This window comes from Lepeophtheirus salmonis, chromosome 7 (assembly GCF_016086655.4).
Source record: "Lepeophtheirus salmonis chromosome 7, UVic_Lsal_1.4, whole genome shotgun sequence".
Lineage (NCBI taxonomy): Eukaryota > Metazoa > Arthropoda > Copepoda > Siphonostomatoida > Caligidae > Lepeophtheirus > Lepeophtheirus salmonis.
The window spans coordinates 32339122-32365505 of record NC_052137.2 but is presented as its reverse complement, the minus strand read 5'-3'; the positions used below and the strand labels follow the sequence as shown (position 1 = coordinate 32365505).

Sequence of the window (26384 nt, the reverse complement as noted above, 5' to 3'; positions counted from 1 at the left end):
GAGTGGCGACGGACAGCTACTTCACTGTTTATGCTAAAAATTGATAGTAGGAAGTTTGTTATGATGCACACCAACTTCATATTTTCTTCCAATGCCGGGTTCATCATTATGAGCCAGTGGTTCTCCGAAATCATCACTGGCAAAAGTGCTGAACACTAAACCTTCCACTGCATGAAGGAAGGGGACCAACAACTATATAATAAATGGGGAGAAGACTTTAATTCGTTTTTAAAAAATGTATAATGTTTTCCCAATGGTTTAGAGGTCTTATTATATGTAAATAATGACCCAGTAGCTAATTTATAACCAACCCACTTTTGTTTCAAATTTGTGAAGGAATTTAGAAGAATGCATTCTGCATTATTTTGAATTGGGTGATTGGGGGAGATACCTAACTGGTCCACACATCTTTCATTCAAATATCTTTGGTTTTTCTCTCGTACTCCTCAAGAAAAGGCTCTCCTGAATCTGCTGATGCTCACTGTTGACATAGCAATAAATTCCAACATGCATGATTCCAATTTCAGGTAGTCCTGATGTGTGTCACGTAATCGCACGACGTCTCAGCAGGAAGCTGTTGGAAGTTTAGGCTTCATACCCTTTAGTTGTCGGAATGAGGTGAGTGGATCTGATATGTATACTTCTTCATTACTATGTATCCTGATATTATAATTTAGAGACTCGTGTGTACCTAATAAAGGAAGGACCGACGGGAAAACCAAATTCTAACAGTTCATCAATAGCTCTTATAATTTCCGAATACTTTTTTACCGTGGCAACTTCGATAGTTGCTATCTATATTCAACGGCTTTTCTATAGATTGGAAAACTATTTGCAGATCCTTAGATAAGTCAGTCCCGACTTTGATATCAAAGATTGGCAGATAAATCACTAAAATATAAAATATAATTTTTGTCAATTTTATACCGATGGCAATTTTCTAAAAAAAAGTTTTCCGATGACAATTTCTCTTGCAGGCAATCTTCCTAAAAAAATTATGAACAAGTGATATAAAAATTTGTTCTAGCTTTCATTAGTTTACAACCCTGAACAGTAGAGTCACTACTTAATTGTTACATATTGTCCACTGCCCTTTCCCTAATCTCATTATCCTTACATATAGAGTTGTTGTTGACTTTATTCAAGACGACAGATAAACAAAAATAAATAAGTAAAGGTTACATTTAGATTTAAAAAATCATTTTTATAAATGTATTTCCTATCGCCTGTTATGAAACTAAATTTAAAACCTTGTTGTGGTTGAAGATGTTTTTACAAACCAAATAACTTATGTAAATTAAACCCAAAATATTTAGAATTTAAATCCAAGTTTCTTAGGCGTAAAAACAATTAAAAATTTGGGTGTTTTTCTTTTTTATACAAACCCTTAAAATGTAGAATTTTTTATAATTTTTTTGTCGTATTTCCCCAGAATTGAAGGAAAACAAAATAAATACCTATTTAAAATCAGTGTCAATTTGTATAAAATTTTATGTGATTATTCATTATTTTCTTACCTAATTGGAGCGCTCAAACCACAAAAAAGTTACAACACTCGAAATTTTAAATTGCATTGATACAAAAAAACTAATTATAGATTCGTTATGAGCATATAACGTACTACAAGAATTGAAGAAGCATTTTTTTGTAGTCATGGGTTACTCAAGGAAATTCCTGATTTTGTAGTTATTTTTAGATAGATTTTTATCTATAAATAAAACTATATAAATTTTGAATATAATGAGTATATGAATGAAAAAATAGGCTATTTGTGATTTTTAAGGATTGATAAAAACTCAAATATATATATCCATCTATTTAGATGTATGTCTTTATTTGCTTTTTTTTCTCCCTTTCTCGTTCTCTATTTCTGCCGATACCATAATTTTGAGAAAGAGATCTACGCTTTCGAAAAAAGTAGAGAGCGCTCTACGATTCCTTCATATTCATTCAATTTCGTTTAGTTTTCTTCCATTACAAGTAAAGTAAATGGTTTTGTAGTGAGTGGTTTCAGGAATAAGTATACTAATAAATTGATTAAGTACTCTGTGATCAAGTTAGAGTATCGTTAACTTCAACTTTAACATTGCCAAATCTTTGTTCATCTGATATAATATCTGGACTCTATCTGTAGTTATTTTAATCAATCATTATCATTTTTTAAAGAATACGTGATACTCTCTTGATTTTTTACTGGGAAATAACTGTGTTAGTGAAATAATGAAATTTTGGACATGACTTTTAAGAACGATCATATTTAAAACGGTAAGAATGTGAGAGATATTTCGTGTGCATAAAAGTCGAAAAATATATAAGCAACAAGTTGATATGTATAATTCAAAAACTTATCTGTACCTCTTTAACATTAATACTTTACTCACAGAAACCAGGGAGAAAACTGTTATACATTATCTTAAATAATCTAAACCAAGAGTTCCTACAAAAAAAAATTGACTTTTTGTAACACATTAGTTCTTTTGACATAAATATAAATTCATAACTGGAAAAAAAAAACCCATCAAATTTCACCCCAAGGTAAGAAAAGTATTTAGATATGAACAAAAGTTACTAATTTTGAAACGACATAAATCTTGAATTGAAATTAATACTATTTTTTCAAAAAGCTTATTTGAGAGAATATATATTTTCTTTATGATAAATATACTCCCTTAACGACTTTTCTTTTTGCATATGCAAAATTTATCGATTTAAAATAATACTGTTTATCCTTCTTTTAATGAATATATTTGCAAAAAAAGAAAAGAACAGAAAATTTTTATTATGCTTCAACCAATCTTTGATAAGCTGTTTTCATACAAAAGTGTTTGAAAAGAAACTTTTAAAGTATCAAAATAAATTGTTATGTATTGTATAAAATGATTAATTGACAGTATCAATATTCCTTATGCATATTACATAATGAAAAAAAGATAAACATATAGAAGTATTTTTAACAGATATATTCCTACATGATATATGGTACTACATCATAAAACTAACCTATAGAGTATATCTATAAAATTTGAGAACTTTTTTAATGAGATATTGTACACTTGAACATTATGTAGCATACATTTTTTGGAAAAATAATTTGAAATGCAATTTTTATTTTTATTCGTAGTTAATCAAACAATTTAGATATCAAATACAAAATCTTTATAAGATTTTCAAAAGTAAATGAACCAACTATTGAGGCAACAAGTTGCTCTGGAAAATAGATTTCAGTTCTTATAAAAACCTTGAAATATCTTTTATAAAATTTTGACCTTCGTTTTAATATTTTAGATTCAAAGTTTGTAATGGTTATTATATTTTTAAAGTTGCAAAAAAAAAAAAATCATATTATCTCCTACTTTTTTGTTTTTTATATATATTTAAATATAGCAAAATTAAATTTTGCCAACGTTCAATCAAACCATGCTTTTCATTTCAAGACTCAACTTGGTTCAAAAGTTCAAGTCTTTAAATACTTTCATGGAGTTCAGTTCAAGTAGACAGAAAATATACAATACTTGAAAAATTACTTATATCGTGAAAAAAAAAAAAAAAAAGACACTTACATATCTAAATTGAGAAGTGAATCTTTTATTATATTTTTAAAATATGAACTTGAATCTAAGTCAAAACGTAAGTTCTAAAGACTTACACCCATGGCTACACAAATATAAAGTTTGACACGTAAAGAAACTCTTTTTTTCACTATATATAATTCTTTTTTTTATAAATAACATTGACATTATAAAGAAGCTCCTCATTAAAATTAAAAATATATGCACATTACTTTTTTTTTAAATAATTTCTTTATTTAAGCAAAAAAGTTAAAAACTTTTTATCTTGTGTCTCAAATTTATTTGAGAATAAAACATTTTTTTTTATCATCTTTCAATAACTAATCTATGAAAAAATACTCATTTAAATTACATAGATAATGTGTTTTGGTAATGAACTAATATTTACACTAATCATACTTTTCCTTCAAATTCAAATGTGATAAAATTGTCGGTAGTTTTGTCTTTGTTAAAAGTATTTTACATACACTGTATTCTAGTATTTGAATGAATGGTACATTTTTAACATTTTTATTTCATCTTTTTTAGGATCAAAATATTTATATAAACATAGATCAACTCTATTTAATAAGCATCATCATTAAAATCCCTTTAAATTTTGAATATTTTCGTTTTTCTGAAAAAATTAACTGATATTACTTAAACTACAAAATTTCATTGTATTTTTTATCAAGGAGAAAAAGATAATTGGATAACTTCTTATAAAAATTTTATGATAAAAAATAATTTCACTTAAAATCAAATTAATCATTTTTAAGTAATTAATTATACTTAAATTCACAAAAAATAAAAGTAACCTTTTAATAAATAAATTAAACTACTTGAAATTTAAAATACTAGTTTTTTGAATTTTCTTCATATTTATTTTATAATATTATGTGTTTTGGTTGTTAGTTAATAATATGTTATTGGTAATACTATGCTAATATTCTATATGAAAAAGTTGCTAAGTTTTAATAAATTTTTGTTTACAATTATTAATAAATAAAATTATCATAGTTTTCAGAATATTTGAGAAAGTTATATTATAATGCATACTTTATCTAATAAATTTAAATTTATTAGATTCAAATGAAAAAATTTGTGGACGAAAATATAAAGATTTATGTAGAAAAGTTTTCCATTGTCATATCCCTTTACCGCTTGGACGTACTTCAAAGTCTCATTTTAAAGAAACATGTGAATAGTATTAAAAATATCTTTCCAAGACATGGTACATAAATATGCCATGTAACCAAGTCTTCACAATATATCACAACTAATATATTATTCTTATTAACAATATTTTTGATGTATTTTCATTTATACATATAATTTCCTGATGCCCATTAAAGTTTATTCGAATTAGATTGTTTCTTTTTAATTGAGATGGTAAAACGATATATATATGATTTTTACCATAATATTAACTATTCCTATTTAGAACTTACGTAATCAATATTTCAAATAAGAATACATATTTACATAATTATGACTATGGAATGATAATTCCCAACAACAAATAAATCGATCTTTATTTAATTAAAATTCCAAATTAATTCGTAAAAAATATATATGCAATTTTTTGAATTATTTTCACCGTTCAGTGTGTATTTTGTATTGTACCACTTGCAAAAAATGTAAAAATATCCTTGACTAATTAGAAAGTTTTTTCAAAAATTGCTAATGTTTTAGCTGTATTAATCATTACTGCAAGAGGTAATTTTCTACAGTTGAATATTATAGTAATGTTCCTAATATTACATAAAAATGTATATGTACTTCATTTACTGAGTTACATTAAATAAATGGTAAAAACTTATCAAAATCTTATTAATGAATAGAAAAAAAAAATTATATTAAATGATAATATAATACATTTTTTATTCATTATAAGAAAAAAATGTACTTTATAATTTCAGTTATATCAATCATCAAATATACAATGTACTCTAAAGAGGCTAAATCAATTCATCTTTTCAAATTGTTAATATATGACGGGAAATTTGTTTTTAATCTTGTAGAATTGTGAGCATTAAATTTTTCTTGATGTGGGTCACTACTTTGGGGGCTTGATCGTATTTTTGGAATTTTAAAATCGGGGTATTGCAGAAAATTGTACATGGCTACAGAATTAATTTATTTATTTAAGATATGAGATCATGGTAGTGATTTTCATAAATGTACACTTCCAAATATCTATTTTTTTTTTTTAATAATTTATATTTTAAGGATTACTCACTCATTAACTCACTTTATCGTTAAGGAAAGGTTGCTCTACGAATTTAAAAAAAGTTATTTAACATCCTCGTATTAAGGTGGTAAGTGAACTAAATAAAGAAGAAACCCTGAAATAAATTAGTCTTAAATCATAAACAGGTAAACAATTATAATAATTACGTCATTTAAATTTTTTAATCTTATAGTAAAAACATTACATTCAATTTCTACTAAATATACATTACTTTATGCGTATTTTGATAATCAAATGAGTACCCATTGGCTCTGATGAGGTTGAGTTATTAAATGTAATAAAATGCTACAAAATTATAATTTTGGAAAAAAACGAACCAAAATATCGTAAGGAAAATATAGGAAATACTTTTAAGCAAACAGTTTATTATATTTGCTTAATCTTAATTCAAAAGAATGTCTTAATATAAAAAAAAAATATAAAAAATGCATTAATAAGATTAATAAAGAGTTTTTTGTAATCTGATTGCATTTTTGAGTAGCATATTGAAAAGTGTTAACAATAAAATCTATATTCGAAGGAAGCCAAAGCGTTTTTATAAATTTCGAAGTTCATCCAATATATTTAAAAAAAAACACAAAAAAAAAAAACTTAAAGTGTGTTATTTTAATAGCTTAAAAATACCAGGCTAGTTTCTCCCTGAATTTAATTTATTACTAAAGTCACTAATAATGTAAATAATCTACAATATATGCGTAAATATCACATAAAATTTAGAAGTATATCTCTAAATTATGCTCAATTGCCTTAACTTTTGATTGTCATAGTTTTTATGCTGCTGATTTTTTTGTAACTTGATTCAACTTTAATTTTTTTTTATCTTTTCTTAAATATTCAATATAAAAATTTGGAAAATCATAGAATTGTCAATTAAATACATACCATAAATCTTATATATTAAAACTAATATATCGTCTGGTGACAAAGTCCTCGTACATCTAAATTTATAAAGCCATTTGAAAAAAAAAAAAGTGTGAATCATTTATTGATATATTCTAATATAGATAAAATTCAAAGGACTTGCCTCTTTTATTGTAAATTTGTATCTGTCATCGAGTATCAATTTCACTAATTTTCTTTTATTTTGAGAAAATATGTTTTCGTTTTAATTTCATATTTTTATTTTTTTTGTAAGGTTAAAGTAAATTTTTTGGTTTTGTAAATAAAGCAATTCATAAAAAAAGTCCAGTAGTACTTTACAATTTAAAACAATATTCCCTTTAACTAAATATTTTGGCTCATAGCTTAAAGTTTGTCGTTTATTGATCTTACATATATGTTATTTTGTAATTTCAAAGACCTGTAATCTCAAAATCTATTATCATGTTATTCTAAATTTTACATTATCATTGATTTCTGAAACTCTGATTTTCAACCGACTCTAATGTTAATATACATTTCTAAGCATATGTAATCAAAGTTCAAAATTATTTTTTAGCAAATATCACAATTCTTGTTTCTTCTAAGATGAAATATAAATGAAAGTAAAATTAATTTATTTCTTAATAAATCATTTTGATTCAAATTCTAATTTACTTTGTACTTGACGCGTTGATAACGACTCTGTAATTAGTTTTTTAATACCACATCTGATTTTACAGTATTTTCTATTTTTCTGAGTTTTTTTGAATAAATTTAATATTTTTGTAAGTTTTCAGCCAACTTTTTAATACGAAAAAAACAAACATAAATCCACATGAAAATAAGTTTAATTCATTCAAAATTTAATTTTGCTTTCTGATCCCCCCCATATTTTATATGAGCCCACCCAATTTAAATAAAAAGCAATGTAATTGTATAAAAACTCTATTTTTAAAGGGTTTTTCCTTAGTGAGGAATAATTCATCCATATCTTATCTATTAAAGAATAAATTGACTCTTTTGAAACGTAAGCAATTAATATTTCTTTGTCATAAGTGTATATTATTTATATAAGATGAAGTTCAGCAAAAATATCGATTTAATCGCCACATTAAGTACTATTCAATTTTATAACTATAATCTAAAAGATTTTTGTTAACCCATAATGATAGGACATTGACGTTTTTTATCTTCAAAGACTAGTCAAAAAGCTGTATAAAGTTAATGAAATTTGAACTTGAAAACGTTTGTTCTAAGTAGTCATACCTCTAATAGTATAAAATTTGAATCTATAGAATTGGGACCCAAAACTTTCAGTAGGAATACCTAAAATACAAAAAAAGGTGGCATATATTATAGTTGTTATTTTTTTGCTTTAAACAAAAGACAATTCAAAATCCATTAGTGATAAGTTTTCACTTATATATTAAGGTTTTTTATATATAGTATGTCCTACATCACAAGCAATAACAGTATTGGCACTCCGACAAACTAATTGAGAGATAGTGACAGTGAAGATCGCACCAATCGATGGCAGGTCATGATGACAGCTTGGATGTAATCAAAATTATGATGAGAAGTACGGCCGATGTTTTTCACTAAAACACTCGAAACTGTGAAGTCTAGGGTGTTGAGGTCAGGGGTGGAGAAAGGCAACTTGGAGACAAGCAAGAAGTTAGTCATATTATTCTTGCAAAAAAATTGTTTTTAGCAGCTGTGTGGCAGGGGGGCACAACCTTTAATGGACTTCTTGATATAGTAGGCAGTCCAGCCCAGATGTAGATGGTCTTTGCGCTTTCTCGGCAATGATACTATTGCAAAGATGATTGCACATGGCTTTTCTTTTTTTGCCTCTGGCCTTTCAGATGTTGGGGGTCAAAGGAGGTGTACTACAAATGACCCAAATCATTAAAATGGTTGCAACAGGCGTAATTTGAGTTCTAGAGAGACTTGCTATTTTTATTTTCTTATTTTTGGTTTTTTAACATAATATTAAAAAAAGTCTTGGATCATTGATAAAAGTCGTGTAATATTTCAACTGAACAATAGGCTCAATAGTTAGTCAAAAGATCGTTTGGACTCGATGACTTTATTAAAAAATTGATTTAAAGCTTTACAGTAGTTTTTTGAAATCGTGTGTTCTTAATTGGTTTTTATGCGAAGGGTTATGGATTTTTTTAATTTATTATTATTTTTATCTTTGAATATTACTAAGTGCCATGGGAACAGTAGGACGGGGAAAAGAATAAAAGTAGGAAGGTTACATTATTAGTGATAAAAAATTGTTGGTATTTTTTAGGTTGCCCGCTTTTTTTTTTTTTTTTTTTTGTAGTTGCCAAACTCAAGACTCAATTTTCTTTTCCTTAAGGTGTTGCTATTGCTATCTAATTCATGAAGAGGGAATTTCCTTTACAATTACATAAAACATATCATTGATGAATACAAAACCGTATGGAAGATTAACGTGTGCTCATAAAAACAACAAAGAATAACCCAGAGTGGGTGCTGCAGTAGTTGTTGAACTCTAAGTAAAATTGAGCATCGACGTCAGAGTAATTTTGGCCTATGTCGTTGTTAATTTATTCATCCCCTCTCCCTTTGTCCCACCTGCTAGTAGCTGATCTAATGAAACGTGTTCACCACTAAGCTACTCTCCTTCAAAATATTCTTCAAATTATAATGGTTACTATGTCAATATTCGGTTTCATTTTTTAATATCTTCAAAATGCTCCATTTAGAATTACTCTATTACTCTGTAAATAATAAATAACTCATTACTTACATTCAATCATAATTCATAAATCATAGCTCTTTTTATAAAATTTAACCTTTGTGTTTTATGTCCAAACTCAAATTTGTAAGACATGATTATTTAAAAAAAGAAAAAATGTATACCTATATTGGTCAATCTATACTTATATATTAGTAGTGTAATTTTAGAATGGCTAGTTTTAATTCAATCACGTAGAAATTAATTCATACAGTGTGTCTTTGCCAACCGTAAAAGATTTTTCCTGACCGTTACTTGATCAAGATTAACCAAAATAAAAGAGTCTATATATAAAAGATTAATCTTGAATCTGGCCACCCTTGCCCTTTATCATGACCTCGGTCCTACGCATCCTTCACGTACCCCTCCGACATTTTAGCTCCCCCTTCTCCTCAGCAGCTCTTAGGACATCCACATAATTATTCTCTTGAACAGAAAGTGTAGGGTTTTTTTTGTCTTTTCAAGAGAAGGATATATACTTAATCGATAAGGACTTTAAAAGACAATTCATAGGTTAGATATAGATAAAGTTATATTATAATGATTACCTATATACTTAATCAGTGCAACTCCACCTGACTAATTAAAAGAACATTAATAAAATAACGGGTAATTTTCTGCACTGGCAATTTCTCTTTGGCAATTATATGCAGATACGCATAAAAAAATAACGTATGTTTTGATGTCTACCTGTGCCAGTAATACAATTGTAACCCTATATTCTTACCATTTTAATATATATTATCATAATGAATGTACATATTGTATAAAATAATGCATTTTTAATAAATATTTGAGACGGCAACACATATAATATTAATCATTAACCCAAACAATTTTTGACAGTTTAATAAAATGTTTTGTGGATAAAGTGTCACAGTTGATTAGTTAAATTACATACTGACATTATTTCCCATTTTATTACTTCAAATGATTAATATTCGGTGCGATACAATATGTACATGGATTGATTTGTAAATCAGCAAGTAGGCTATATATTGATTATATGTTAATAAATTTTTTTCAAAGGAGCTGCATTATACTCTGAAAAAAGCTGATAGAAAGTAAATATTAGACAATACTATTAGCTAAATATCAACTTTTATCATTTGGACATATTTAGATTTATCATATTTTGAGAAATTGTCCTTCTTCAATATCCCTATGAAACCAATTAATCATTTTCGTGATTATTTGATAAGATAACATCTATATTATTACATTATAAAGTTATTTAGGGTGATCTTGTCTTTACAATAGAAGGAACACTGTGTGTGAATCATCCACACTAAAGAAATCAATGACATTAAAAACATATAACATAAGGATTTACAAGTCCCGGGCTTCCCAAATAGATGGTGATATTTTTTTATCCACCTCATAGTCTGCTATTACTAACTTTCAAAAGAAAGCAGTCAAATTTACATGACAATCAGGTCTTTAGTTTGTTAGTTATGGTGATAACTGTGACACTACTTTAGTTATTTTCAAACAATATGTACTTTGTATTTATACTTCTTCTTGATTGTAAAAATACATTTCAATCTATGTACTGGCTTGAAAAATGTTATAGGGACTCAATTCTCTAAAACAAATAATTCAAGAAAAAAAAATTTAAATGAAAAAGAAACAATAATAAAAACGTAATTTCTTAGTTAAGTTTGTTATTTGCAAATGTGTTAAATGTTTTGGAAACATCCAAAAGCACTCTTTCGACCTTATATATTATGTATAATATTTTCCAAGCAAAACACAACTTTTCAGATACTCTATTTCCAAAATGTAAAAAATCAAACCCTTTAAATCAATCCAACTTAGTATACAAACAGAACATATCGACAAAAAATCCAGATAAATTAATTTGTTTTATAAAAGGTGTATTCATAAGTTAAGAATACCAAAGATAATTTTCTTTTTTCTTTTTAAGGTTTCATATTACAGCCATACAAGTGGCTACGAAGTAAACTTTATTTATATGATGGTATCATTGTGTAAAGTTTTTCTCTTCTCTCTAATATCTAAAAATTTTAAAGCATGTAAACTACCTAACTTTGGTTTTTAAGTATAACATATTGATAAATATGTATGTATATATTCAATTAAAGCTTTTACACTATATAGAAATGTATATTTCATAAAACAGGGTTGCATGTCCATTATATCTACGAAATAAAATAATATAATTATGATATTAAGCAAGAACTACTTTATACGTGATCCATGCAATCCTTTTTCATCATGTTTTGTTGACCAACTATGGTTTTTTTTTTTCTTTACATAGAGTAGAATATGAATGAAGTAAATAAGAGAATTGAATGAAAATAGTGTTGTCATCAGGTTTTGGTATATATAAATACACAATGGAACGACATAGCTCAATGGACAATGTACCCGGAAGAAATTGAACTTGTGCATTGGTTCGCACCCCTGTCGTTCATAAAGAAATAAATATACTTAATGTACGGGTGTCGTTAGAAAACTCCATACAAAGTACAAGGACTGGCACTACTGGCACTTATCTAGGTTATGTTTAGTAAGTAGCATCTCTTGAAAGAACACACACCATCTTTCAGCTAGATCAGTCTAATTCAATCTGCTTGGCATTCGTTTAAAGAGAGCAAGCGGCTGGAAAGGTTATAGCAACTGTCTTTTGGATTTGAAAATAATAATTTTAATTGATTATCTGGAATAGGTAAAACTATTAAATGTGCATACTATTCATAGTTATTGGACCGTTCTAAAATTCAAGAAAAATGACCAAGATCAGCCCACAAAACAAGCCCTTTAAATCACGAAAAGGCCCCAGCTCACACTTCAGCAGTTTTGGTCAAAAAATTAATAGAAATAGAGTTCCAAATCGAGATTCCCACAGCCCTTGTAATCTCATTCACCTTCATTCTTCTGTTATCTATCACCATATTATAGATTTTATGAATGATTTTCTCGGAGAAGTAACCACAATAGAGCGTCAAGAACGTTCAACATCACATGTTCCAATATGGCCATTCCGAAAATTTCGTAACCAACTGTTCTAATCGAAGGTGCAGAGTCCAACTAATGTTTATCCAGCTTTTATTTTATCTTTTGAGGCATTTTGTCTTTCAAAAAAGTAATGTTTAATCAACACACAAAATTCATCCGCTTTCTTGATTCAACCGAATGCCAAACATAAAGATATCTATTGATTTGGCTGAAAGTTGGTGTGTCTTCTTCCAACAGATGCTACTCACTAAATATAACCTCGATACACGCCAGTAATGCTATCTCTAGGACTTTGCACGGAATTTTCTAACCACCCTCGTATATACAAGTATATGGACTTCAAATACAATTCCAATGTCAAATGGAGTTAAATGTTTACTTACACTCTATAAGTGCAACTCACACTGACCAATGAAAATAACATTAAAAATAAATTAATACAAGATACCAAAAAAAAGATAAAGTAATCTTAACAATTTGAGGAATGTCTAAGTGAGGGGCCACCTAATCTATCAAGACACTTTTTTAAGGAAGCCATGAGAGGATACAAATAAATTCAAATTCAAATGTCGTTCCTCGATTCTTCTCTGAGTCCAATAAGGGTTTTTCATATAAGTAAAACTATATAATGAGTCTCGAGTGTAAATAACTAGCCATATCCAATTCAATCTCCCTTTTTCTTCCATATCATTTGAGTGTTTAAATAATTATGTATCAATGTTGTTGTTTTTTTAACTTGATAATAAATTATATAGTTTTTTAATTACTCAGAAATAAATGAAGCAACAATCCAAAAAAAATCGTTATAGAAAACAATAAAAAAATATGACGAAAGATTTTATAATTATACTTTTTTTCTGGGGTAAATAAACACCCCAATTAACTTAAGGTTAATTAATTGGGTTCCCTCGCATTGTACACATTAACTGCAGTAAAGATATATATTTTCTTATTTGAAGATAAATAAAGATTTTTATGTTCCTGGTGATCAAACAATGATGTCGAAAATAAAGGATATTGGCAAGATTGTTTTACTTTTATACCACTAAGTTCAAAAAAATGTTAATAGCGATCGAAGAGTTCTATCTACAGTAATATTTGGAATATAATCTTCAAATAAATGTTTTTTCATATTTACTTAAAGTTGGTATTATTAATTATAAGAGCATGGAAAAAAATATTTTGATTCCTTCCTTAAAAAAAGAAAAATATTACAGATAACTTTAAAGAGCCCCTCCAAAAAGTTTACACAACTTAAAAGTATTAATAAGATAATAAAAACTTTAATTCTTACTTGAGTAGTCCTTCAATTTTCTCCATATTAGTTCTAATTGTCCAAAAGCTAAATCACGTGTTAAAGTCGACTGTAGGTCTCTTGGAAGCTTCCTTACAAAAATCGATTTCCATGACTCATTATTGTGTGATATCATCCTTATCCAATTAAACACAAATTCGAACTAATCATTATTAAATTCCTACTTTTACTTTACTCAGCACGTTCAAATGAGTCTAGGACTCAATAAGTTTATCAAGAATAATTTAATCTTTTGTAAAAGTTAAGGGGAAAGTGAACATTTATTTTGTTTATGTATAGACTCAAAGATCAACCTGCTGCATAGTTCTCACTTTACTTAGGATTGGAGGTTCTATCTATATTTTATATATTGTCATTCCAGTTCTAATTTATAACGTGTTTTTTTTTTTTTTAAAGAAAAAACTGTTGAACAAAAAAAGTTATTAAAGAAAACTTTATTTGCTTTAACTTTTGTTTCCTAGAATCTAAAAGAATCTTGAATATGTCTTTCACCTTTGAATACTAATATACAGTAAAATGTATCTTTTGACAATTTTATAAGATTGCCAGCTGACAAAGAATAGAATAAGGTTTATAATTTTAATTGTAGGCTTATTTTTACAGTGAGATACATTACATGAAAATTAAGCTATTTGAAGAAGAAAACTGCTGATTATAAACTCAGGATTACTTTCCCATTCACAAAATGTCCAGGAAATTGTGTGCGACATCCTCTTTCCCTCAAGATAGGGCAATTAAAATGGGTTATATAATGATCTTGCCGAAGGAAAATTAACAGAAACAATGTCAATAGCAACAAAAGAGTGATTTTAGAAGAACCATATTAGGGGCATGCGATGGTCAAGCCAGTCCCCCAACCTCAACTCCATAGAAGTTTTTATTAGTGACCAAACGTTAAAAAAGGAAATGTAATCAAATACCCCACTTCTTACTGTAATAATGATACTTATTGTCGTGAACAAAAGTACTCCGTTGTACAACATATTAAATATTAACTACTCATCATAAGAACATCTGTTGTTTATTTTGTCATCGTAATAAATGCTGAAGAAATACAGAAGGAGGAAAAAAGATACTTATAAATGGTGCTCCATTATGGTTGAAAAAGTTAGACTATGATTAAATATTGACATGGACAAAATATTTTTTTATCATTTCTCTTTAAATAAATAACACATTCTTAACATAAAAGCCCCTTAATTGTTTCCTTTTCAGACAGGAAAGAAGTCATTATTCGATCGACATCTCAGTCATTCCAACTGAAGTACGAGTTTAACATAATAAAAGAAGCCTTCTGAAAGGCTTACAAAAAAAATTGCAACTAATGTTCTTTAGACTATGCATTATAGAATTGTAAAAAATATTACTTTAGACAAGCGTGCTACTTCTTTTAATTTCAATCTGAAATATTAATTGTATTTTTAAAAGCTGTAATTATTATTTTGCATTTATTTATGACCACTAGTGCTTGTGCTCAAGCATAACAGAGAGTAACGCCCAGGATTTGTTGTGGAGTTATACATCTAAGTTCTACAGGACTAGGACTAAAATGGTGGATAGACAGCGAGGAAACTATTGACTATTGTCATGTAAGATACATAATGATATTTGTTTTTATTTCCTTTATCTCATTGCTGCTCCCAGCAAATCTAATAAAATGTGACGGCAGCTAAGCTGCTCTCCTTAAAAGATGTATTTTGAAGTTTCTTTTAAAAAGATATAGGATATAGGACATCAGTAGGTCATACCTTTTACAACTTTACTGAAGAACTAAAGGAAATATAGACTATTGTATGAAAAGAACATTGTTATGCAATCTTAATTCTATAATTTTTGAAAAATACTAACACCATCAATCAATAACTAGATCCTCTAGCCAGCAGTAGAAGTATTTGGTAGGAACATGAATGATAAACATGTTCCATTTTTCAAGGGAAAAAACGTATGTTTGAACATAGGAAAATTAAAAACTTCTTAATTCAAAGAAAGATAAAAATGGTGCTTTAAAGAATATTGAACAGATGACTTGAAAATCTCGTTGATATTTCACAAGATATCTGTCCCTGCACAACTTGGGCAGAGAACGGTTCCAAAAAAGACGTGCAACCTCAAAAGGTTGGAAAGAAACTCTTGCACACCCTATATCAGAGGAAAAGTAAAATTTAAAAATTGCGTCAACACTTGATAAATATTCTTCCCTAATCTACACATGTAGATCTAAAGAAATTACCTTTCCAGCTGGATTGGAGGAAATGATTGGGCGTTTTATGAGCATTATAGACTAGTTAATTATATTTTACAGTATTTTTCTACCGTCTTTTAACAAGATATAAAAATCAAAATGTCTTTAATTTTATATTCAACTGTAACCGCATAAAACCCCTTTTGTTTGTTTTACTAAATAATTCTAAATTATACTAAAAAGATTTGAATATTTTTATAGAAGTTAATTTTCTTTTGTACAAAACAGTCAGATGTTTACTTATTTTTTAATAAAAAAAACAATCTTTTATACTAAAACATTCGATAAAATAAGTTTATTAATTAATAATGTTATTTACATATAAGAAAAAATTGTAGGGTAATGGGGTTATTTATTTTAATCTTTGAAAAATGCTTTAAATTATAATTACTATGATTTCAACTTTTTTTTCATTAGTATAGTATATTTAAAACTGATTTTTTAAACTTTTAAATACAATTTTAACTACATATAATAAATCTATTAGTGATGTGACGGCAAATTTACTTTTGTAAGTTTACATAAAAAAATAAAATGAATTAACGGTTCTATTGTATTTTTACATTGTAAACAGTAATGATATTTTTTGAGGACGGCTCTGGGTTACAATCTTGTATTTCAACCAATGAAAAAATACCACTTAATAAATGTTTTATAATCCCCTTAATTTCTTTTCTACAACCACATTTATTTTTTTCAATCAGATAAAGAATGTGTATTTCACAATTTAAAAAAACAGAAAAAAAAATTCAGGCAACAATTACACATTTTTTTAAAGTAAATGTAAAAACAATCTCTTGGTCCAAATTTGTCATTATTTAAACCTGTTTCAGATAAAATATTTTTCCTATATTTTGAGAAGGATTATTTTCATTTACTTTGTATGTATAAAGATAATTATTGAAAGAATTTTTTCGTATCCTTGTAACGTGTCTATCATAGGAACAAAACAGTACAATAAATTAAAATTGTGAAGTTGAATTTTTCAATCACATTTCAGAAAGAAAAATCATATCATAAATTTACCAAATGTTTGTATATAAACCTTTTTTATTTTCTGAAAAGAGTTTGTCATATATATTTACGTATTCAATTTATTAGGGAGAATAATACTTTGTATAAAACTTTGAATTAAACACAAATTCTGGAATAAATGTTTCTAGTTTTAAAGAATGTTATTTCTAATTCCAACGATGAATATAAAAATAGGAAAATGGGTTGGGAGATGTCTTATTTCATACAGATCATATCTTATATGATATTAATTAGTTAATTTAAAAATAATTTACCCACGAAATTCAATAAACTCCATCATTTTCTTCTTTAAAAATATTTTTTAATTATAAATTCACAGGCATTGAAATTTTTTTGTAGTAAAGTAATTAATTTTTTACTGTTAATTATAATAAGTGTCCTATCGAATACGAATAAAAAAATGTATATAGGATTGGGTAGCAATATGTTAATTAATACTACTTTTCTCATTAATATAGAAAGGTTTAGTGATTATTTTTTAACATGACTTGTTCAGTCATCCTTTGTACATGAAAATACATTGATAAACATTTCTTCACTTGTCATGTTAAGTGAGCAGGAAGCCAAAAGTCAGCACATCTCAGATCTCCTAGATGCTGAAATGGAGGTGGCAAGCATTATCTACATTTTGATGTGCTCCAGGAGTATGGTTTTGAAGTTTTACCACACCAAAAAGCCATCCCAAACAATATCGTGGGTATCTGATGGCAAGATGTTTCCAGGTTCTTCGTCTAGGACAGGCAAAAATCGCCAAAGAGGCCTACTACAAAGTGTATACACTATCTTGCCATAGCTAGAGGCAAACCATCCGAATGGTAACTATGTGGGGACTTTCTCACACCTCTGCCAAGGGCAAAAAGAGTCCACGTTTTACTGCCCTATCCTGTACATTCTAAGATTGTGGTACTTAAACACCCCCATGGAAGAACTCCTATTAGGTTTTGAAGAAAAGTAACGTAGGGTGAATGATCTTTTATAAATACAATGAGGCTACTAACAAAATCATGTCACAGTTGTTTATTTTTTTTTTTTTGCTTCACTTTGACAAAGAGTAATGATCATTGGATGACTTCTTTTTCGAATGAAATGTTTTTTGTTTCGTTTAATCATCGCTATATACATCAAAAGCCAGAAACCATGGTTTATAAATTACAAAGAAAAACTATGGCTCCCATTTAAGTCGCTCAGATTTTGAAAAAAAAAAAAAATGTTATTTGCTGTGAATTACAACAATTGAGTTCTTAATCGCTATTCATATTGAGATTAAATGTTTCAACATCAAGTTCAATCTGTACTTTACAACATTTGTAACAATAATAGCATTGTTTAAAATGAAAATAAAAATTTATAATGTATTATTTATTAATTTGAGTTCCATAAAAAAGTTTGTGGAACTGTTTGAACTTTTTCCCAAGCCTTGTACTTATCTTTAATAAAAATGTACAGTTAAAAACGAATCGATAATTTAACTTTCCCATACTTGATCATATTAGAAAAGTACTGGTCCTTAAATAGGACTTACCCCTTTGTCAGTGAACATTCTTTTAATTAGACAATCAATAAACTGGTTAAAAAAGAAACTCCCTAAATCAAACGTATTCCTTTACATGATATGAGTTAGTTAGTTAGTTAAACAACTATTAGCAATTTACCATATACATGCACTATAATAAAACTATAAAACCATAAATCAATGAACACAACCACACAAACAGGTATATTTGTTCTACAGCAGTTCCTTAAGGCTATTTGATGTTAAAATTACTTTTAGTATGTTTTTCTTCAATGTACATTACATTAATTTTAAAATACGAAGTTGTTCGTTTTCTTAATCCATTGTTTGATGTATCGGATATGATAGAGCAGGGACATTTATTGATGAGGTGGTCTGTACTTCTTGGCTCTTCGATAAACACATTCCATGTTGCACTTGTGCTCTTCCATTTTCTGAGGTGACCTAAGAAAAGTCTGTAACCAGTGTTAGCTCGAACCATTATTCGCATACCTTCACGTCCAAGGTTGATAGCCTTCGATTTCTTTTGTATTAGCATGGCATGTCTATTCTTCATGCCTTGATCTTTTTTTGTATTTATTGCACCAAACTTCATAAAAGAAGTTATGTATTTTTCTTTTTTACGTAGCTTGGTGGCACTCCCACAAAGTTACGATTTTTACTCTCAGTACCACTCTTTGCAAGGTGATCGGCTTGTAATACCAGAATGACTTTTGCATCAATCAAGATATATATTTGTCTCTTTACTCCCTTTCCTTAAGATTTCGTTAAACGTTCTTACTTCTTAGGTGTTATTAAGAAATTTAAAGATAGCAGCAATTAATGATTGAGAATCTGAATGAATTATCTTATTTTTGTATGGTTTTTCTTGCTTGATTAGGGCCTCCTAAGATTTTAATATTGCAAAAATCTCAGCTTAAAACACCTTTGCTTCATTTTTCAATAACATCGATGATTGGTAGATGGATTGATCAACCTAAGTGTCATATACATGAAAAACAAGTAAACGATTATAATAATTACGTCACTTGAGAATTGTATTATTTTTCTAACTATTCCCGTATTTTTGTACTCGTAAACATCAATTAAAGTGCTGCAATTACGTGCATAAATATATATAAGACATTGAGAGAAATTAATCCTTTTTTAAAAATAATATAAACAACATGGGTTAGGAGTTTCAACAAGATATAATTGGTTTTTCTTAGATATAAACATTAAATTTGTATTTTTGTTAAAAAATTCTAACAAATGTTTATTATATTTTTGGAAATCAAATTATTTAATCTTAAACTTATTAAACGTGGATTAAAAATTGCTAAATATATGAATAATTTCCAAAAAAGACATTATGCAGATAAATATAGAAATTATACTGTCTGATTTAATGTTTAAGATCTATACTGAAAAGGGTTGCCGATAAATTGTAAATTCAATGTAATGAGGAGCATTTTTATTCATCTCGGAGATGTACATATAATTTCACAGTTCACTAATGGAGGGTTAAAATTGATCACATCCTATATTATGGGTTACTTATATCATTTTGCAACCTTTTCGTAATAAATGAGAAAAAAAGTACCCAAACTAGTTATTGTCCTCTCCCTCAACAACTAGCTAACAGTCAAACTTTTTTGGTTGAAAAGTAAACAGATTTACTTATCTTCGTAAATTTTAATCTATTGTTTCCAAATAGGCCCTTAGTTATTCTTTATCATCCTTTGGGCCTTCAGAAAAATGCATTTTTAAGATTCAAAACTAATTTATACATTAGATGGTCAAAATAGGAATAAATGTAATTCTTTTAGTTTCCAAACAACTCCAACAGCTGAATAGAACGGACAGGGAGGATAAATCAAGTGGGATGGGAATCGGTCATGACAAATCATTAACTATTTAATGAGAAAGATGGCTACGTTATTTTCTCGCTATGTCAACAGTCTATGAAACGGAGAGGGCTGCTCTTTCTCCAAGGACTACAAGGAATCATCATTTTATCTTTTTATGCATGTAGTATGTTGATACCTGTAAGGGAAATCGTGGAACAGAAAATTAAGGATGAAGTCAGAATAGACTAAAGAAGAAACTTGCCTAGCAGCTATACAACCAAGGACTTGGGAGTATCTAAAGACTAACGCAGTCATCACAAAATCTGGACTATGGGTTCTATAATAAAGACTTCAGGACTCGATGATTTTATTAATGTACAATTAGGGTTTCTTCAACCGTTTTGAACTATGATTTTTTAAGTAATGATTGATGAGAACTGGATCGTCGATACCGTTATTAATATATTTCCTCTTTATAAGTTGGATAAAATGTAGTAGTAAGTTCTTCAATAATTAAAATACTAGTATATTGTTATATATCTATATATATTCAAGGAGGAGAAGGGAGGGAAAATGAATACTTTTAATTGTTTTATGGATGTTAGATTTTCTTTCTAAGTGGTTTTAACCCTTTTACAAAAAATTTATAAACTCATATTTTGCAATATTATATATAAAAGAATAAATAACTTGATAATTAAAAAAAAAGATGGGGATCAGTTATTGAAATATATTTTAAAGTATAGTGTTAATAGATTCAAAAACCATTTGTATAATGTTTTTATTTTATTTAGAAACTCAAATTATTTGAGTTTTTTTTTTTTCCTTTTTTTTTATTTATCTCTTCTTTTCTCTTCCTATGGTCTGCTAATATATGGCTTTTTGTTAGAAGATCCATTCAAACAAACCTTTATTTTTCAAATATTATGATGGCCTTTTTTTCTATTTACATTTTTTTTTTTAAAGGGTCTTTTTAAAATTAAAGTGATGTCTTTCATTTATCAAATTATAAATTTTTTACACTCTCTGGATGTATTCCTCTTGAAACTTTAAGCCTTGAAATAAATACGACTCTTATTCAAAACAGAACATAGAAATTTGAAGTTCTAAACTGTTTTTTTTTAAATTATCAATAGTTTGTAGTTAATTTTGAAAATTTTTAATAGAAATTGATTATTATTTTCAACACCAAGAGCATACAAAAGCTTAAACCATCAAAATATAAAAAAATTACAACAAAAGTTCATTTGTCTATATTACGTTTATGGATCTAGGAAAGCTCCCTGAATGAAAATTTATATTGGGAAAGTTTATTCTGGGATTACTTGCACTGGCAAATTTCGTATAGGATAAAGCTCGCCGGGAGGAACATTCCTCTTCCTTTATTTAAATGTAAATAATAATCTCACTTACGTAAGGACTAATGTGTTCGAACAAGAGACAAAATAAGTAATATAGATAAATATAAGATTAAAGAAAAATAAACAAACACAACAGTAGTTCCACTGGGAACATTGTTAAGCACATAATTATCCGTTATCAATTATCATTGGATAATTAAGTGATTAACACTTGATATGATAGGTTATTCATATTGGAAAGACTTATGGATGGACGAACAAGTATAACATCAGATTAGGCAAGAGCAGTAATTTCCTCTTTGTTTCGAACGAGTATCTATCTGTGGAAGAAGTAGCTGGATGTGGTGAGGAAAATCACTTAAAGGATTCGAGGAGTCATTGAAAGTTCGGATCGTAAGAGAGCAGGAGGACATGAGAGATGTGAACGGAGAAAACTGTGCAGCTCAGTACCTACATTTGGAGCAACCTAGGGTTGGAATAGAGAGATGAAAACGATGTTCTTCGTCTCTTCTTTTTTATTTGAAGAGTAGGAAGCAGACTGCATTATGTACTCTAGGGACTTGAATCGTTGTAGTTATATATCCAGAACTGGGAATTCATACCTCAAATGGATCTTAAGCCAAGTTATGAGAACATGGACTTTTAGACACCTTCAACTAATTTTTGATTGTATTTTCATATTATGATACAGTGACATTTGAATATGTAACTTCATTTGTAATAGTATCTTTCAGTCATATTTATTAAAGAATATTAATAATACAACTTTGTATCTTCAATTGAGAATGAAAATCCAGCTCCCCCTTCTTTAAAGTAAATAACTAATATTAATAACCACTCATTTGTTATTATTTTATTCCAATAATTTATTTATTTATTTTAATAAACGTAAATATACATTTAGTGACAACAGAAACCTCATCTAAAGAAATTTTATTCGACACTTCATGTAATTATATAATGTTCTTCATTGTGGTACGTAGAGTTGGGAAAAGTTCCCGGCCCTCCAAGATATCAGCTGCTTTATATTTACTTTCTACTTTTAAAAAAAAATATGTAAAAAAATCAATTTTGGGGGAAATTCTAAAAATTAAATAGAAAATACCTATTTGGAAGAATATTTATAGTTTTTTAAAGTTTCTCAAAAACAGACTTATAGTGCAAAATAGCATATAGCAACGTAGCTCAGTGGACAACGTTCTCTGGAGAAATTTATATACCCAAATACTCAATGTACGTAGGTTTGCGGCTCTGTCTTTCCTAAAACAAAAAATATCTTTATAAATAAGAACTACAAAGATAGTTCAGATGTCAGATGGAGTAAATATATGATTTACTTATACTCACTCGTGCAACTACATATATATCATTAAAAGAACAAAATGGCTGAAAGTGTCAATATACCTTGTCAACATATGTACCAGAAATAGTACAAAAATAATTTAGAATTAAAAAATATCAGTTTTTGTTTTATCAGAATACAGTCATCTGCCAAAGTTACCTCTAATATTTCCCCTAATTTTACAAAAACCTTTTCTTGACGTGTATGAATGCGTTCTATACAATTATGGTACTTGTCATGTTCCACTGGGTATAACAAGTGTATTTATTAACCTGTTTCCTAATGACCCTAGCAGGAGAAGGTTGTGCTTGCATATTAGCTGTAATTGATATTCTTCAAAAATAGGCAAAAAGCTATCTCAAAGGGCTAAAATAGTAATGTTGTACAAAAAAGCTATTCTTATGCAAAATTCCCGTAAAGATGTGATGTAGCAAGAAACTGTTCACACTGTTAATAGTCATTTTGCTAAGTTCGGGAATAACCGACAGGGCGCACAAGGAAAATGTCCACGAAAGATGATGCCAAGATAAAGTTGACTGTTTGAAGATTTTCCTCTAATTCCTGCAAAAAAAAAAAAAATTGTCTAATTTCATAAGAAAAGGTTGTGAATTTAGTGTCAGCACTTCGTATGCGCCATGAATTTGACTTAAAACGAAATTTCTAAAATTCATTTTCTTCTATAAATAAGAAAATATCGGTGGGCGTCTTAAACTATTAAAAATTTGGAAATTATGTACAAAGTTCAAGAGATAGCATTTGTGGTGCGTTTCGAGTTCATGTTTAGTTAGAAGCCTCGCTTGGAAGAACATACACCAACTCTTAGCCAGATCAGTATGTTTTTTCTGTTTGGTATTCGTTACAATCGAGGAAGAAGAGCGATTTTCAAAAAATGTACAAATTAATTTCCTGTGTTGATTAAACATCACTTTATGAAAGGCAAAACGCACCAGAGGACTAAAAATAATCTCGATAAACCTTGCAGGGACTCTGCACCTTCGATTACAACAGTTTATAAGTGGTTTTAAAATTTTTAGAGTGGTCATATGAGCAAAAGCGATGCTGAATGTTCAAAACGTCTTGTTAAAGCTGTAGCTCTATAGATCATAGATCAAATCCAGGATTTAATGATGGATGAACGAAAGAGTGAAATTGCATGAGATTCCTGTTGCTATAGGCACCTCGAGTTGGAACCCTATCTCTTTTAATTTGCAACCACAACTAATGAGGTGTGAGCTGGTGCATGATGGAAAAATACTTTTTGTTGGCCAATCATGAGCGTTTTTTTACAGCTCTGTTTTCATACAGTCCAATAACGATGAATAATATGCACCTGTAATATTTTTATGCTTCTGCAGATTTGGGAATCCGAAACACAGTCATCATAATCTTTCTGGTCGATTTCACGGTTCAAACGAATGCCAAACAGAAATAAATAGACCCATTTGATGCTACTAACTAAATATAACCTCAATACGTGCCATTAGTGGCATTTCTCGGACTATACACGTATTTTTTAAACGTCGTTCGTATGGGACTGAAACTTGATGAAGCCCAAAGTATATCTTTGATAAAATATTCACATATTTTTTTATAATGTATATGGTCTGAGTAAACAAAATGCAGTAACATGTAAATTTATAAAATATATGTTTGTATTTCGTCCAATTAATGAGATACTCAGTGATTTACTTAAACGTATATACATTCACTTTGAACATTTTTAATAATATTAACGTAAATGCTTGTATACATATGTTGTACAAACAAAACTACTCACGCTTCAAGGAATATCAAATGCTTTATTTTTGTAGTTTTTGAGATTGTTTTGATGGATATGTTGTTCATACGAATGTTTGTACATAAATGTAAGGTTATGATATAACATTAGAGTAGAAATCAAAAATGATTTGTGTTAATAAAATTTCCTTTTATGTACAAATTAAAACACAACAATTTACTTTTAAATCAATTACAATCATGATTTTTTTATTAATATTTATTATATTAAGATTTTCCAATATAAGCTTACACAAGTTAAGAGGTCACATATGGTTTGTTATCACATAATCACTAAGCACTCAATAATTCACAAAATCTATTTATGCAAATAACAGCAAAATATAATATGTATTGCAGACAAAAGTATTGAGAAAAAAGGGTGCGTATTCATTGAGAGTCTAAGATTCTCTTATAATTTTTGGTACAGATTCCCAAGATCTTCGAACATTCATAGAAAAGTAGCTGGCTAGTTTATTTTCCTTCCTTAAAAAAAGCAACTCTGTGAATCCTTTTCTGGGCTCGATTTATTTATTAAGAAGCTCAAAGTCGCCATACTATGGTGAAATAATTTTTGTTAAAAAATTAAGTTAATTAAAGTAATGGTATTTATTGAAAACATGCCCCTTGATGAAAGTCTTATTGCAACAAATTTAATTGAAGAAAAGTGGTTACGTGTTTATATTTCAAGGGTTCATAAAGTTATTGAATTAAAAATATGCTAATAAATGTGCTCACAATGCAAGTACTTAGACAGATACGATTGTATAGTAAATTATAAAGGAAGATGACCAAGACTTGTTATTAAGAAAATATCATAGGAAAAATCTGTAATGTTTATTGAACTGTCCATGTTTGCAATTGACGCTTGAAGAGAATTTAAGGTTCATGTTGTTTTTTGTTATAAATAAATATAGTTGAGTGCAGGATGATAAAGGTTCATATATTATATCAAGGATTTACAGTTTGTTTACGATTGAAACCTTCAAACAATAAAAGAAACCAGAAGGGGGACTCGGTAAAGTGTAAACTCAGTCTGAGTGCCTCAATCTTACCTACAAAATTACAAAAATTTGAGTTCGATATCTCAATTTTTTCTCAAAATTTGGTCAATCATACTTTTATAACGTATTGTGTGGATTCAACCTCTCAAAGTTTAATAGCCGCTTACTGTAAATTATATTATGAGTTATCTGGTGTATTAGATGTTTAAAATGATAATTTACAGAATGAATATAGTTCCATAGTAACTTTTAACTTCAATGTACACAAATAAGTAGAAAATGTATTAAGTATTTATTTCATAATGGTTGAAGATTTTAGATTTTAAAAAGTAATTTACAATATCTCTTCTCGATCTTAATCACAAGAAAAGAAACGAAAACATTTTAAAAAAACCTATTAAAAAGGAATGCTTTCGTATAGATTTATATATATTTTTTTATATATTAGATAAAATAATCCTTATGATAGCTTAATTGTTGAAAAAACATTTCTTTATTACATACTTGTTATTTTCCTTTCTTCAAATAATTTTTGTCGTATATATTTTAATT

At 28.1% G+C, this 26384-nt stretch overlaps 1 protein-coding gene across 2 annotated transcripts in view; it reads left to right on the top strand.

Annotated features, from left to right (window-relative positions):
* Nucleotides 1-1948: 1948 nt before the first annotated feature.
* LOC121121574 (acetylcholine receptor subunit alpha-like) overlaps nucleotides 1949-26384 on the top strand; it is a 199869-nt gene continuing 175433 nt past the window's right edge. Inside the window, exon 1 of one of the 2 annotated variants that reach the window (XM_040716538.2) lies at nucleotides 1949-2265. The gene's annotated coding sequence lies outside the window, so the exon portion shown is untranslated. Of the gene's footprint in view, nucleotides 2536-26384 lie in introns of both variants that reach the window. The other variant, XM_071889852.1, reaches the window with a different exon arrangement.